The sequence below is a fragment of the Asparagus officinalis genome, chromosome 9 (genome assembly GCF_001876935.1).
Source record: "Asparagus officinalis chromosome 9, Aspof.V1, whole genome shotgun sequence".
In the NCBI taxonomy this organism is placed as follows: Eukaryota; Viridiplantae; Streptophyta; class Magnoliopsida; order Asparagales; family Asparagaceae; genus Asparagus; species Asparagus officinalis.
Window position 1 is genome coordinate 26,854,823 of NC_033802.1, and position 5,868 is coordinate 26,860,690.

Below are 5,868 nucleotides of genomic sequence, written 5' to 3' on the forward strand. Positions count from 1 at the left end.
TGCTAGTCTTGCAAGGAAGGACACGGATAGAGCCAAGTTACTCAGTTGTTTAGAATCCAACCGTGAAGAGATAGCCAGGCTGAAGAAAGCCCTGAAGTATGCTGAGGAGTCTGGCGCTATCATTGCAGATGAGCTAGCTGGCTTAGAGAGTTCTCGCAGACAGATTCTAGAGAGACTAGGATCTGCACAAGAGATAGATTGATGAAGCTAAAAGGTGAAGCCACAAAGATCTTGAGTAGATCTGAAGATTCTGTCCGGGCCGATCTACAGGCTAAGGTTGAGCAGGGTTATGTAGATAAGCTCTCTAGGTTAGAACTTCACATTCTCGGTCACCGATTGCATTCGGGCCGGTGAGCTGTATCATTGTATGTTTTGACTTGATCTATTACTAAAGACCCAGTATTTGATTTAGTGTACTCATCTTTTATCATGATTTCTTTTTGTTGATTGTGAACCAAGTAGGCATAATGCTCATAGGATTTTTGGCAAATCCTTAGCCTCAACGGATTTGATGTACCTTTACCGACTACCATTTGAATCGGGCTAGCATGCGGATTGCATATGTCCGTTCTGCATGTAACATTGTGCTAAAAGAATGAATTCTCTTAGGCTTGACATTATGATATTGAATACATAGACTTTGTCTTTGTCATAAGAATAGACTACCCGGCAACACGTGTTAGGCGCTGACTCGTTCTTACTTAGGATTCAGGATAAAAATCCCCAGACTTGTATTATGGTGTCTTTTCATTCGGTAAAAGACTAAACCAGCGGCATGTGTTAGATGCAGGCTTAAGATTTTTAGCAAATCCTCAGCCTTCAACGAATTTAACATGCCTTTACCGATTACCTTTTAAATCAGGCTAGCATGCAGATTGTATACGTCCGTTCCGCATATAACGTTATGCTAAAAGAATGAATCTCTTAGGCTTGACGCTATAATATTGAATACATAGACTTTGTCTTTGTCACAGGAATAGACTGCCCGGCAACGCGTGTTAGGCGCTGACTCATCCTTACTTAGGATTCAGGATAAAAGTCCCCAGACTTATATTTTGGTGTCTTTTCATTCGGTGAAAGACTAAACCGGCACCATGAGTTAGATGCAGATTTATCTCTCTTTTAGGGTTTGAGATAAAATCCCCCGTGCATGAAGTGCGCGTATTTGAAGTTAAGAAATGTGACTTTTCTAAGGGTAAAGACAGACCTAGAGCGGGAGAGGAAGAATTTTATATTCTATCTCCCAAAACTGAAGAGGAATGATTTTATACCCTGTCTCTAGTTGCAGGGAAAACTCAAGGTGGGATCTCCACCTTAAGAATCCGAAAAGATGAAACTAAGAGTGGGATCTCCACTCCGTGAATCGGGAAGATTTAAGCAACCCTAACTTTTATAGGATTGGTTGCTTAAACTGAAAGAGCTCTTCGTTTATCGAAGTGAAATTCGGACTTCGACCCTAACTTTTATAGGTTTGGCCGAGTGGGTTTGAGGCAATCCTTACTTTTATAGGTTTGATTGCTCAATTAAAAGTGGACCTCTCGTTCATGGAAGGAATCGAGAGGGGATTCTGGTTTTGGCCCTAACTTTTATAGGTTAGGAATCGAGAGGGGATTCTGGTTTTGGCCCTAACTTTTATAGGTTTGACCAAGAAAGCAGTGGGAGTGAAATACAGATAGCAGTAAAAATGCCAATTTGTACTAGCCACTCGATGGAGGATTTCGATGTCAAGTGATCAGTACTTAACACGCAAAGTTTGAAAGATATTGAAGATTGGTGGATAGAAGCTTTTCGATGTCAAGTGATCAGTACTTAACACGCAAAGTTTGAAAGATATTGAAGATTGGTGGATAGAAGCTTTGGTGAACCCACCGTCAATTGATTTACACGCAAAGTTTGAAAGATATTGAAGATTGGTGGATAGAAGCTTTGGTGAACCCACCGTCAATTGATTTAATTAGTGGGGGATTTTGTGGAGAAAGATTGATCTGTCAAAATGGTCGAATCTCGTCTTACAAAAGAATTCACGAGAGTCGGTGAATTCGATGTTGAGATATGTTCCAACTTTGAAAACATTCAGAGTCCAAGTGTGGATCTCTTAGTTATCGATTTTTTTAGTGACTAGGTTATCACTAAGAATACCACACTTAGTATTCTTCCAGGAACTTCCCAATACATGGGTTATTTTGAATGTACTAAGGGTAGTACTTTTCAAGAATTTCCCGTTTATCGGCATCATAAGCCGGGCGCCTTTCTTGGTAATAAGGCGATATGCGCCATTTGAGTAGACTATCTCTACCACAAATGGCCCTTCCCATTTGGGTTCAAACTTGCCTTTCTTCTTGGAATTGAGGATCATTTGTCATCGGACAACTAAGACCAAGTCCCCTTCCCTAAAACTCCATTGTCGAACCTTTTTATCAAAAGCTCGGGAAATTCTGGATTGATTGAATTCAATGTGTTGTTGGGCTTCTAAGCGCTTTTCATCAAGCATCTCTAATTCTTTGAGACGTTTCTGATGTTATTCTTCAATGGTCATCTCCGTTGCAAGAGCGATCTGAAGAGATGGAATTTGGATTTCTAACGGAAGGACTGCTTCACACCCGTACACTAGAGAATACGGGGTTGCTCCAGTGGGCGTGCGAACTATGGTGTGATAGGCCCATAGAGCTTCTTCGAGTTTATCGTCCTAATCTCGTTTATTAGTCTTCATGATTTTCGACAAAAGTTTTATGATAGTCTTGTTAAAGGCTTCAGCCAATCCGTTTGCTGTGAGATTGTAGGTTGTCAACGAGACGTCTTGAATTTTGAACTTCTCATAGAATTTGATGAAAACATTACTGACAAACTAAGGACCATTGTCGTGTATGATTCGTCTTGGGACACCATACCAATAGATAATATGGTGTTTGATGAAAGCCACGACGTTGCTTGTCTTAACTTCTCTGAGCGGGATCGCTTCAGCCCATTTGGAGAAGTAATCGATAATTGCCAGGATGAATCAGTCACCTTTGACTGACGGGGGAAAAATAGGACCCACGACGTCCATTCCTTAAGTTTCGAAAGGCCATGATGTAGCCGAATGGTGTAGATGCTCCGAGGGTTGGTGCATATAATTCGCGTGTACTTAACATGCGTAACACTTTCGGGCATATACGACTGTATTTTTTATCATGGTGGGCCAGAAATATCCCATTCTTCTGATGCAGTCGTAAAGTTTGGGGCCAGGTTGGTGTGCGCCACAAACCCCTTTGTGCGTCTCCTTAAGGACTTCTTCTGCCTCTTTGGTTGATAGGTAACGTAGTAGTAAACCATCGTACCCCCGGCGATATAGCGTTCGACTCTCCGTGTTATAGTAGAATCTCGGTGCTCTCCATTGGATTGAGTCTCTTTTCTTTACGTCTTCTGGTAAAATCCCGTGTAGGACGTAGTCTACGATAAGGAAGCGCCAGTCTCGGGATTCGAACTCAATTTGGGTTAAATGCACTTCTTTAATATCCTCTTCTCCATCGTCTACATCGTAGATTAGTATGAAGAGCTGGTGAGTTCTCACCGTAACGAATTGTTCTATTTTGGAAGGCTGTGCTAGAGATACTGCTAATGCTGCTAATGCATCCGCGTAGGTGTTCTGTAAGCGTGGAATGTAAAGGCTGTGCTAGAGATACTGCTAATGCTGCTAATGCATCCGCGTAGGTGTTCTGTAAGCGTGGAATGTATTCGATGAAGAATCCTTCAAACGATTCCGCCTAATGCATCCGCGTAGGTGTTCTGTAAGCGTGGAATGTATTCGATGAAGAATCCTTCAAACGATTCCGCTATCTCAACGGCCATCTTATGGTATGGTATCATATCCTATTTTCTGACCTTGTACTCCCCTTGAACTTGTTTAACTACCAGTTGAGAATCACCAAAAACTTCGAGATATTCGACCCTCGGCTCTTTAGCAAAACTGAGCCTAATAAGTAACGCGTTATACTCGGCTACGTTGTTTGAGCACGGTTCAGTCAGTGAGTAGGCTCGAGGCATTACATGTTTTCCTGGGGAAACTAAGATAACTCCAACTCCGGAGGAGACCTTAGAACATCTGGGAGCACCTGCTACATTAGTTGCTCGAGCAGCACCGTCAAAGTATAAACTCCACACCTGTTAATGGGAAGTTATGTTGGCTTCGTGGGTTTCATCCGGCAGATCGTCGTATACTTTAGCGATATTCGTAGTTGGGTTAGCTGCCATAAGATCACAAATAGCCTGTCCTTTGACTGATTTCTGTTGTTTAAAGTGCAGATCATACTGGGACAAAAGTAGGGCCTATTTTGCTAACCGCCAATTCATGAAAGCTGGTTGTGTCATAAATACTCAGACTGGGTTAACGTTGGAAATGACGTAAATAGTCTGTCTGACTAAGTAGTGCTGTATCTTTTGAATTGCGAACACCAAGGCGAGACACTCCCTCTCAATCATTGGATAACGGGACTCGGCACCCACAAGGGTCCGGCTTAGGTAATATACAGCCTGTTCGTGACTGTTATCATCGTCTTATGCAAGAAATGCACTTAACGAGTGGCTCGTCGCCTTGACATAAATCAAGAACGGTTTGCCCGATTTTGGTGCAATGAGTACAGGGGGTTTTGAGAGATATTCTTTAATATTCTCAAACACTTTTTGATAGACGTCATCACATACAAACGATACACCCTTTTTTGTGAGCCTGGAGAATGGTTGACATTTTCCCAAAAGGTTCGAGATGAACCGTCGGATATAAGCCAACCGTCCTTGCAATCCTCTTAGTTCTTTAAGGTTTCTCGAGGGTTGTAATTTATTAATTGCCTTCACCTTATTAGGGTCAATGTGGATACCCTTGGTGGTGACGATGAATCCAAGGAATTTGCCGCTAGACATTCTGAGGAAAGATTTTGTAGGATTCATCTTCAATTGATGAGTCTGCATTAGGTCGAACATCGTCTTTAAGTCTTTGATGTGATCATTCTTATCATGGTTCTTCACCACTAGATCATCCACATAGCATTCTACGGTCTTCCAGAGATGCTCCTAAAAAATCTTTGACATGGCTCTTTGGTATGTGGCACCTACGTTCTTCAAACCGAAGGGCAAAACCGTGTAGCTGTAGGCATATAAAACTGCTTATATGTCCCTTAGCACAGCTCGGCACAAACCGACGAACCATCGGGCGACATATCCAAACACGAGCGTCAGTCCACAACGCCGAAGCCAAGTGACACGCAACGAAGCGGATTAACGAGGCGATGAGGCTAACGAACCGCACGCAAACAATGGAATACATCCACTCGCATGCGGAATCAAGCTAACAGTTCGGTGAGTCAACGAGTCATCTAACCATAGAACGGATTTGAACTCAAGCACCGAGGCGGATTTACTGCCATATTAGGATTCAGACTGTCAAATCAGAGTCCAGATCAACAACGAAGCGCAAAACCGGATAACGGACACAACACGGCACAACACCTGGAGGACTCGGCCAAAACCGAGCCACCTCTAGGTGGCTCGGTGGCCGAGCCACCTCTAGGTGGCCAGCCACCTGTGCCAAGGCACAGTTTTGAGCACCTATAAATAGGCTATGGGGGCTCATTTGTGAAGGGTTGGAACTTTTGACGGCGAAGCTCTGCTGGATTGAAGGCTCAAAACTTAAAAAAGATTGAAGCTTTGGAACTTTGAAGACTTGCTCTTTTAGATCCGGTGCTCGGCGATCATCCACGTCAAAAGAGGCAGGAGTTCGAGAGGGATCGGATTGAGATCTACGCGACTATACTCCGGATCAAAGCTTGGCCTTTGATCCCGAGAAGGCTACTATTTCCTTGGTGAAGTAGTACCCCCCGGCTGTTATTTCCTTCG